Here is an 11530-nt window from a genome sequence, read left to right as displayed (position 1 = left end):
ACTATCAAGTTTCCATACCAGAATGTACCCTTCTTATCTCCCTTAATCTTTCCTAGGTTTATTAAAAACTCATCAAGCATCCAACCGCATAGATCCAATTTCACATCTTCTCATCATTTTGCATGTAGCTAAAATGCATGAACTGGATATAGAATTCAGTCGGTTTGACTGAGTTACCTTATACCCGATGATCATGCTACTGATCCGATGTATGTGTCGGTAATAGTGCTCACTCTCATAGATCTCCTATCAAATGTCACATCGGTGATCTTATTCATGAGATCATTTGAAACCTTCTTATCTAGATGTTGCCCAACCGATGATATACCAGTGATTTCCCAGATGACTTCCTTGGTGATCTTGTAAGGTCTGTCTAACCATATAAATTCTCCATGTACTCTGTTCAAAACATATCTAATTATCTCATCTTCAAATTCTGGAATATCCAGAATGTCAGTAAACCCTAAGTCTTCAATGTGTTTGTATGTCGGTTTGATCTTTCCATATTCTACCATAAACTCACTCATATACATACCCTTAATTTATGATGTTCCCAAGTCCTCAATGTGATAGTGAATATATGCCCTAACATCTTCTACATAGACAACTCCCTCCCGAACGTGGGAAAATGGTCCAACTGAATCTTCAAGGGTAACCACATGTGGATACCGCTTGAAAATTGGTCGAGGGTGGTCCTTAACCTCTACTAAAGTCGGGTTTGCAATAAAAGTAGGAATAGATGATGATCTCGCTTCCATGTTTAAAGATAAATACCTTTTGATCGCTCTCGGTGAAAACCTTCAACAAATTCTTCCACACGTCAGTGAAATCACTCAAGAAGAGATCTAATTGCTCTGAATTGTCTTTGATCACTCTTAGTCACTTTGGAATTGCTCTGAATGCAAGGTGATCAATAATGAAGTGAATTTGACTTTTTAACCTCAATGAAAAACCCTAATCTTCCATTGACTTAAATGACTGCAGGTGAAAGATATCGGATCTCGAATAGAATACATCCATGCTGGACAATCATCTCCAATATCTGGAACCTCTTCCAAAACCTCTTCCCAGGGTACATGCAACATCTTCATGAATTTTGCCTACCCCTAAGGCATTTACCTCAGTTACTGGATGAGCTACCTACCGGTGTAGGAGCAACCTCTTTTGTCGATAAGTAACCGATGCATTTACATCTAGTGATTGTTCTTCAATCTTCCTAACCCATCTCTGAGTATGATCTTGCCGGATTTCACTAACCTTCTCTTTCCCTTTCTCATTTCATCCTCCATTACCAACCAATGGATTTTTGCTTCTACATAATTTAGCAATGTGTCCAACCTCATTACATGCATAACATGTAACATTGTTGCTTTGAATTGCTTTGCTAAAACTATTGTGATTGCTTGACCTACATTGATTAGCCATATGTCCAAATTTTCCACATGCATAGCATTTAACATTCATTATGCAATCTTCTGTCTTATGACCATACTTATTGCATTTAGAATATTTACAGGGAGCATAATCAGGGTTCTGATTTTCTCTATTTCTACATTGCCTAGCCATGTGACCAAATCTATTGCAAACAAAACATCTACCATTAAATTTATAAGCATTAAATTGCCTTACTGGTGCCTTATGGTTTTGAACTTCATTAGCAATACCGCAACTCTGTCCTTGCTCAAATCCAAGTCCACTGGAATCTCCAATCTGCCTTTGTCTCTTCAATAACTCATCTAGTTGTGATGAGCTAATCTTGAAAAAAAAATTATACTCACTTGCAGTAGTTAGATCTTCTCTCAAAATTATCATGTCTTTCAAGTTCTTGTTCATTACTCTGGGATTGTACTAAATCATTTCTCAACATATCATTCTCATGAACCTACCACATTCTTCAAATTTGTTCTTCAAAGATATAGCAAGATTTTCTTCCTTTTTCTTTCGGTTCTCAATCTCTTTAGACATCCTCATAGTTATAACTTGCCTTTCAGTTTTCATAACCATGTTCTCCTGGCTCAATTTCTAACATTGTTCCTTAAGTGCATCTTTCTCTTCATCATCTTGACTTTGCAAAAGTTCCTTCCTCCTAGCTTGAATAAATGATAGCCTCTCTTGTAGGACAAGAATGAATTCCTTAGCAGAACTCAATTCATGTTGTAGATTTAAGTTCTTCAACCTTTCAACATCATAATCTTCAAGTGCCATCTCAATTTTCTTCTCCAAAGCCATTTCCATGGATTCTGGATTCTGGATCTTCCTCAAGTTGTTAAACTTCTTCCGAGGCACAAGGCTCTGATATCAATTGTTGGAATCCAATAACACTCATAGGGTGTTGGCAAATGCACACTCCAATGATAAATTGTAGGTGATTGAAGGTATTGTCATTGATGGCAACCTTACAATAATATGATACCGACAGGCACCGGCATTGGCAGACTCTACACCGGCATACAGTTCATCGACACTAGAAATAAAGATTACTGGCACCATGGCCGATAGGAATTTTGTTTAATTGTATTTTATATTTAATTGTAAAATCTTTTTGTAAGCCTACATGGCGGATTGTAATATGACTCATATAAGTATGAGATCTTGTAGATCATTTAGGAAGTGAATATGGAAGGATTATTGCAGACCTAATATGCGAATTGTAAGGCAAATTTTGGATAAGGGTTTATGAATATTGCAGAGCTTAAACCAGTACTGAACCTAGCATAGCAGATGTTGAGCTGAAGCAGTACATAATATTGGATTTGTATAATCTAGTTTTGTAAGTCAGTGTGACTTCTTTTGTAACTGAGCAGTGAGCTCTAGGCACTTGGCCTTCCTGCATGTGCAGACCCCTATTGTATTAGTAATATTCTCTTATTGGCCAGTAAGCAAATATTGTGGGTCACAAATCCCACTGAGGTTTTTCTCAAACCGGGTTTCCTCATTAAAAATATTGTGTTATGGTGTGTCTTTCATGTTGTGGTTGTTGTTCTCATTTACTACATTATTTTTGGTTTACCGGTACACAATTTTGAAATGCTTTTCATGTTATAATTCAAGAAAATTCATATACCGGTCAGATACTGATTCATCCCCCCTCTCAGTATCTTTGGAAATCCTAACAATTGGTATCAGAGCTTGGTCCTCTATTTTTAAAATCCTAAGAACTTGAGGAATATCGTGACACTAGTAGAGATGGAAAACTTCAAAAAGCAATTAGAAACAACTATTACAGACTTTGATGCAGAAAAGGTGAAGAATATCAAACTTGAAGATGATCTGAAGGCTGCACAGGATATCATTCAAGGACTTTAAGAAAATCTCACTATTGCAAGGAATAAGAGAAGACAACTTTGTGAAAAGATACAGAATGATGATGATGAAAAAGAAACTCTTAATGACTTGGTGAACAAACTAAGACAAGAAAATAGTACAATGAAGAATGAGATGCAAGATATGACTATGAGATTTTGCAAAGAGACTGAAAATTGGAAGAAGAATGAAGATGACTTGTCTAGAAGAATCAATGATGCTGCAAATAAAAATCTAAGACTCGGTCATGAGAATGATATGCTAAAGACAAATCTAATTCACTTAGAACATGACAAAACTGAACTCATGAGATAGAAAGATTTATTGGAAAATGAGTTGGCTACTGCAAATCAACACAAGGAGAAATTCAATAAAAGTTTAGAGGAACTTGATGACATGCTGAAGAATTAGAAATCTAATGATGATACAAATGGCCTTGGATTTGAAGTTGGTGAAATCTCTGGTACTACGAACAATCATGATCATAGTAAGCCAACAAGACAACCTAATGCTTACAAATTTAATGGGAAATGCTTTAACTATAACAAGTATGGTCATAGAGCAAATCAGTGTAGATCTAGAAATTATCAGAACACTAATATACCCACTGGTCAATATTCTAAATGCAACAAAGTTGGTCACAATTCAAAAAATTGCAGAATGAATGTAAGATGTTATGTTTGTGGAAGATTTGGACACTTATCTAATCAATGCATAACACACACCGGCATAGGATATGGAAAATGTATTCAGAAAAAACAATGTGACTTGTTATGCTTGTAACAAAATTGGACATATTGCAAAATTGTGTAGAAGTAAGACATCACCGGAAAATAACCAAGGACCCACTTTGAAAGGTAAAGAAAAAATTGTAGAGCTAAAGCAAGAATTCTCAAAGCAATGGATCAGAAAGTCAAATCAGAATGTTGATAGGAATACTCCTCCACCGACAGAACAGAGTATCACTTCACTGACAGGAGACTCTTCATCTAACTAAAGGAAAATCCTTGGAGGGTTTGGCAAATAATTGAAAAACATGCTAATATACCCTCGGTTGATGGTGAGAAGTTGAATTACTTCTTTACTGGGAGATGAGTTAAGTTTGACTTAACTAGCAGACATTAAATGTGGTAGTTGAAGAAAATAACATTATGAAGTAAGTGCTTCGGCTCCTTTTTCCATTCACCGAGCATTCAAAACTTTGAGAGTGCAAAAATTTCTAAGCGAAGGCATCCTTAGTGAAAAAGTGAAGCAGTTCATCCAAGCACTCATCCTAAAGGCAGATTGAGGTATTTATAACTATGGCTTCCTCATTTGCACCTTAATTTATTGCAAACCCTACTGTGATTGAGGTTATCAAGCATCCTAGACCTGTATTCAAACTTATTCCCAAAATTGCGATCAAGGATGATACCCTAGGAGCATTTTCGAAAATACCTAAGGGAGTAGTTTATGCAAAGGATCCTAGAATATACATACATTATCATATTGAGGAATTAGGAGATGATGAAATCAAGAACATGTATTGGACTATGCTTTGTGATGAAAATGGTAATGTCAAACCAGAACACAAGGTAGTGGAAACCCAAGGTTTTGTGGATATCCTTAGCATTCCTAATTTTCCTGAAGATGTGATAAGAATAGTCCTAAGAAGAGTCCATGGTGAATTCTTTTGGTTGGATTTCATCCATAAGATTACTAAAGAAGTAGTTAGGGTAGTAATAGGCTTACCTTCCACCAATAGCAAGCCTGATAGAACTAAGAAAGTTTCAAATGACACTGTGACAACCTTAACTGGGACAACATCTAACAAAAGATCCCTAAGAGTCAATGATGTGAAGGACATCAATGTCAGATTTGTCAGTATGATTCTTGGTTATAAGGATACACATGCAAATAGGTTAAACTCAGTATCCAACCTATGTATTAAAAAGCATATGACATGGTGAACGATAATAAAAGAATTGATGTATGTGAATGGCTTAAAGATGAATTGATAGACAACCTGAAGAAAATCAAAGGTGATAAGAAGGGAACTTTCAGATTTGGAAATCTGCTTGTATGTTTAATGCTATACATTACCAAGGAAGTACCTGGTATTGGTAAGAAAGACTTTGTTTTTGGTCTACCGGTAGGAAAGCAACTGTTGGACATATTGAACAACATCGGAGATGATAGAAAGAAACATATAAATGAACATTTTCAAGCAGTTAAGGCCCAAATGAAGACAAGAATAAGGCTATCTCAAGAAATTGTTGACAAATATCAAAAGGAGATATGCTTTGTAATTAAGAAAGATGAAATCTGGATGGAGGCAGTTATCCCTAGAACTCTTTGGGTAACCGAGATGGGATATGAGACCGATGATAACATAATTGAGACCTATGCAAAAGCCCTCCTTGAAGAACCAAAAGAACCATCTGAGAAAGCTTTTGGCAATGCAAAAACAATTGAGAGTGGCATCCAATCTCAGAAAAGAGTCAAGAAAACTGAACAAATGGTGAGGAAAGGCACAAGACAAGCTAAAGCAATTAAAGAAGATGTACTTAACAAAACTGGTATCAAGGAAAGTGAGTTGGAAGGACTTCAACTAGAATCTCATCTTTGACCGGTTTTAGCTTCTTCTAAAAGTGATATACCGGCTGAGTTCAAAAGGGTAGTAAGGAAAAGAAAACCCTCACCGGCACCCTCACCTACACCTAGAAGAACAAGACAAAAGCAATAGGTAGTTAGGCCTCCAGCTAAGAAGTTAACTCCAAAGAAAAAGAAGGTAAAACAGGCTATTTCTTCACTAGACAAACTTCTAAATGAAATAACTGAAGATGGAAAATTGAAAAATATTAGCAAGCTGTATAACACACTTTCTAATGATAATAAAGAGAGCATATAGAATAGTGTAATTTTACACTTAGACATATACAAGAATTTTTTGATGGAGATTGTTGATAATATACCCAATAATTTATACATAAGACTAGAAGCTAGAAGGGTAGCTATTGTTGAGTTAGATAAAAAGATAAAGATAGAAAAATTACTTGCAATTCACCTAGTGAACTCCACTAAAGAGATAGATAAATTAATCAGTGAGGCAAACCGGACTATATTTTCAACCAAACACCGACATGTAGCACTAATGGCAGGCAGAGTGAATGAAATCACTGAAGAAACTACAGATCAATGGGTTATATTCTTTGTTGAAAAGGAGGAACAAGAAAAACTTAAAAGAATCAAGACTATCAGAGTCTACCAAAAGGATAAGGATAAGGGGAAAGGTAAGGTAGGTGGACCTCCAAGCCTAAAGATAACTAATAACTTGCCCCCACCTCTTTCTGATACTCCATCAGTAGAAAATATTGACACACAACAAGTAACATAGAGTATGGAGACTCCTCATGAGGATATAAATCCTGAGTCTGAAATTTTGTACACTATGGATATAGACACCCAAGAGGTAAATATTGTTGTTGATAAAAAGACCACTGAAGATAAGAAGAAAGATGTGGCTACTGAGTCACCGGTTGTAGATATTGAGATTGGGGTTGAGACACAAACTAAACAATCAATTGATCCCCTGTCTACTGGAATGGTGACTAATACTAAACCCACTAAGCTAGAGCAACCAACTGACCACACAGAGAAACAAGTTGAGATATCAGCACTAGACAGTACAGAGGTGCATACTAAGAAACTGACAGTGAATACTGAGACTTCATCAGAGAAATCGGCAGTAGAGAGCACAGTGAAACCCACTGAGGCACAGGTTGAGAAGCAGGAATAGACAAAGGTTGAGGCACAGGTTCATGCAGAGACAGTGCCATCGGCAGCAGCTGAGAAACCCAAGCCCTTGCTAGTAGAAATGCAAACACAAACTGACCTACCAGAGGTCAATACAAGCAAAGAGGTTACTTACACCGGCAGAATGTAGATTGTTAAGGTAGTTGGGCAATCATCCAGTTCTTCCATGATAGAACTTAGAGCAACAAATGTGATAGAGGTATTATTGGATTCCATTAAAAAAATCACAGTGTAGTGCACAAGCATATAAGGCTATTGATGATACAATTCCTATTCTAAAATAAATAGCACCCAAGTCCAATGTGGAAAATAAAGATTATTTAAATCAACTAGACACATTATCTAAGTATATCACTAGTAACATTGTGACAGCTGATCAGATTAATGAGGAGACATTTAAACAGAAAATGGATAAAGAAAAATAGAAATTCTTCAATGAGAAAATAAAGAAGTGCATGGGACACACTGATACCCTTTTAGCGACACTAAGCAAAACAATAAAGAAGTTTAAGGAGTTGTATAGAGACACATGTAAAACTAATATTTTGATAGTAGATATAGATAAGGAGATCGGTAAGGTACAGAAAGAAATAAATGATATAGCTGACAATTTCATTGATTCATCTGAACCATTAGCAGTTATAGAGCAGGAAATAGCAGGTTTTGAGGAGAAACTTGAAAAATTGGAAAAAGAGAAGGAAAGAATAAAAGGAAAGGCAAAAGATCTTAAATGCAGACTCAGTCCCAAATTGGACTACCTCATCTCTTTGAGAAAAGAGATCTCAGAGGCACTTGTTCAAGGACTAAAGACACTAGAAGAGCAAATGCATCACCTCACCGGTACAATTCAAAGAACAGAGGCCACATTGAAGGACAGTGAAAGGTTCACTGAGAGCCTGAATTTTGTATTGGGAGAGCTTTTCCAAATTCTAACCAACCGGTTACAAGGATCAAGTTGAAACTGCACTTAGTTGACACTTTGACAACCTTTGTCATTGATGTCAAAGGGGGAGTAGTGGAACTGAGAAAAATGATCAGAAGAAAGACATCATCAGCTCAGGGGGAGCACACATTTTGATAACACAGTTCTGGTAAGACATTTTGGCAAATTCTTTTTGGATAACATTTTTGGATACTTTTTGGATTTTTCTCATGAGTGTTGCCATCAATGCCAAAGGGGGAGATTGTTGGAAAATGAACACTCCAATGAGAAATTGTAGGTGATTGAAGGTATTGTCATTGATGGCAATCTTATAATCATATGATACCAACAGGCACCGACACCGGCAGAGTCTACACCGGCATATAGTTCACCGACACCGAAAACAAAGATTACTGACACCATGGCCGATAGGAATTTTGTTTAATTGTATTTTTTATTTAATTGTAAAATATTTTTGTAAGTCGACATGGCAGATTGTAATATGACTCATATAAGTATGAGATCTTGTAGATCATTTAGGAAGTGAATATGGAAGGATTATTGCAGAGCTAATATGTGAATTGCAAGGCAGATTTTGGATAAGGATTTATGAATATTGTAGAGCTTAAACTGGTACTGAACATAGCATAGAAGATGTTGATCTGAAGCAGTACATGCTATTGGATTTGTATAATCCATTTTTCTAAGTCAGTGTGACTTCTTTTGTAACTGAGCAGTGAGCTCGAGGCACTTGGCCTTCCTGGATGTGTAGGCCCCTATTATATGAGTAATATTTTCTTATTAGCCAGTAAGCGAATATTGTGGGTCACAAATCCCACCGAGGTTTTTCCCACATCGGGTTTCCTCATTAAAAATATTGTGTTATGGTGTGTCTTTCATGTTGTGGTTGTTGTTCTCATTTACTACATTATTTTTGGTTTATCGATACACAGTTTTGAAATGCTTTTCTTGTTATAATTCAAGAAAATTCATATACCGGTTAGATACTGATTCACCCCCCCCGCAGTATCTTTGGGAATCCTAATATAGGGGGGGTGAATTAGTGTTATACCAAATTGTTCAATTTTAGCCTTATTAAAACATGCATACACCAACCGGTATACCGGTACATACAGAATTGAAAGAAGTAAAGCAACCAATAAGCCAATCACATAAATGAGAACCATAACAAACAAGATTATGATGAATAATGATGAACATTAGATACCCCAACCGGTACTGAGAGGGGGGGTGAATTAGTACACATAAAAAATATCTTAACAACTTATCTTGGTAAAGAAAAACTAACTAGTTATCACCATTACCGAACTTAACCATGGCATAAACCCTAAACCCTAAGTATCTTAGGTTTACAACACAAGTGGTCCAATCCTGACCATCCAAACATATTGCATAGAGCATTACAATTTTAAATAGATCACAAGACAATCCACATTGTTCATTCATCAACGCTCATGGGAATCAGCAACCCATCACGCTTTCTTCTTATACCACTAAGAAGAATGATCATTCTCGAGGTAGACTTCAAACGCGGTCGATCTTCTTATGCCTCAATCCTTTACGCACACAAAGCTGATGTGGCACCTCGATCACATCTCTTAGCTAACTCATCACAGAGTATCATCAGCTCATCACACAAGCTGGATTGCCAAACTGATAACCATAGAGCTGAGACTACCAGCCAGTAATCACACTTAGTGAAACCCGGACACCGTTTCACTGAATCTCCTCATGCCTCTTCATACCCGATTACCAACTTCTTCAATCTGCATATCGGTTCATTTACACTTATTGACATCAATGACAACATATATTATCATCATATCAACATATCAGTTCATCATATGTTAATGATATCCAACAAATTATATGTGGAAAACCTCAAAGAGGAAAAACCACGGTGGGATTTGTGACCCACAATATCAATCCACTGGCCATATGAAGATATATTACAAAATATGAGAGGCCTGGACTTACAGGAAGTGTTACAACCTAAAGCACACTTCTTAATCACAAAAGGAGCCTTGCTGACTACATATAAATCCATATTACAATCTGAAGAAGTGTTGAACTACTAAGATAGTTGTTGGTCAATTAGTTGAAAAAGGATTTCAGTTACAATTCGAGAATGGTAAATGAAAAATTATGAATAGAACTGGTTTGGAAATTGCAACCGGTAATCAAACCAGAGGTAATATCTTTCATTTGAATAACAGTGAAAAGACATGCTCGATTGCACATATTGATGAATGTTGGCTATGGCATAAGAGACTTTGTCATGTAAATTTTGATTGCATGGTAAAAATCAGTACCACTAAGGCAGTTAGATATTTACTTAATATTTTCAAGCCTCACAATCCAGTATGTAAAGAATGTCAATTTGGAAAACAAGTTAGAGCATCTTTTAAAAGTATCCCAGAGAAATCCAATAATGCTCTTAACTTAATTCACACTGATTTATGTGGTCCAGCTAGAACTAAAAGCTTACAATGTGATAGATATTTCATGCTAATCATTGATGACTATTCTAGAATGTGTTGGGTTGTTTTTCTTAGAGAAAAATCAGAAGCACTTGGGAAGTTCAAACTATTCAAAGCAATGGTAGAGAACGAAACTGGTAAGAAAATCAAATGTCTGAGATCAGATCAAGGAGGTGAATTCACATCTAAGGAATTTAATACATTCTATGAAGTAAATGGAATCAGAAGATAGTTATCATCACCCTAGACACCACAACATAATGGAGTTGTAGAAAGGAAAAATAGAACTATCTTGGATGCAGCTAGAAGTATGTTATCTGAAGCAAATCTACCACATATATATTGTAGAGAGGTAGTAAGCATAGTAGTCTATACATTCAACAAAGTTCACATCAAAGGAGAAACCTGTAAGACCCCTCATGAACTATGGTTTGGTACTCCTACTCTTAAATATTTCAAAATATTTGGAAGCAAATGCTATATTAGAAGAGATAAGTATATTGGCAAAATTTGATCTTAGAAGTGATGAAGGAATATTTATTGGTTATTCATTTAAGGCTGGAAACAAAATAAAACTTCTACTTAGCAAATTAGACTGTTCTTTTCCTGTATATGTTCTTAAAAAACCCTCCTTCTTTGTTTGGCAGAAAAGAACACTGCGTTTAAATAGGCCACCGCCCCTAAAAACAGCTTCTCAAAATGCCAAAATGGCACAACCCCCTTTGAATACAAAACATGGTGTGTCGCTATAGAGGCTGCACCCAACGAAACAAACCCTGAAACTCAACTTTTCACCCACAACAGACTGGAGGTTACCAAGAACTGAAAAGATTCTGCCAACCGCGAATAGACTGCAGAAAAGGGCATAGCCACAAGAAACCACTCGCATACTGCGCTAATGAGTGGGCCCATCAAAAGAATAGTCAGCAAGCATTGCCATTTGTCACCTCCGCGCTGCTTCAAAACTAGATGCCAAAGACAAACCAAGGGAGAAACGTCATGCCACCAA

This window comes from Cryptomeria japonica, chromosome 10 (genome assembly GCF_030272615.1).
Source record: "Cryptomeria japonica chromosome 10, Sugi_1.0, whole genome shotgun sequence".
Classification (NCBI taxonomy): Eukaryota; Viridiplantae; Streptophyta; class Pinopsida; order Cupressales; family Cupressaceae; genus Cryptomeria; species Cryptomeria japonica.
The sequence above is the reverse complement of the archived record's forward strand: the minus strand, read 5'-3'. Positions refer to the sequence as shown.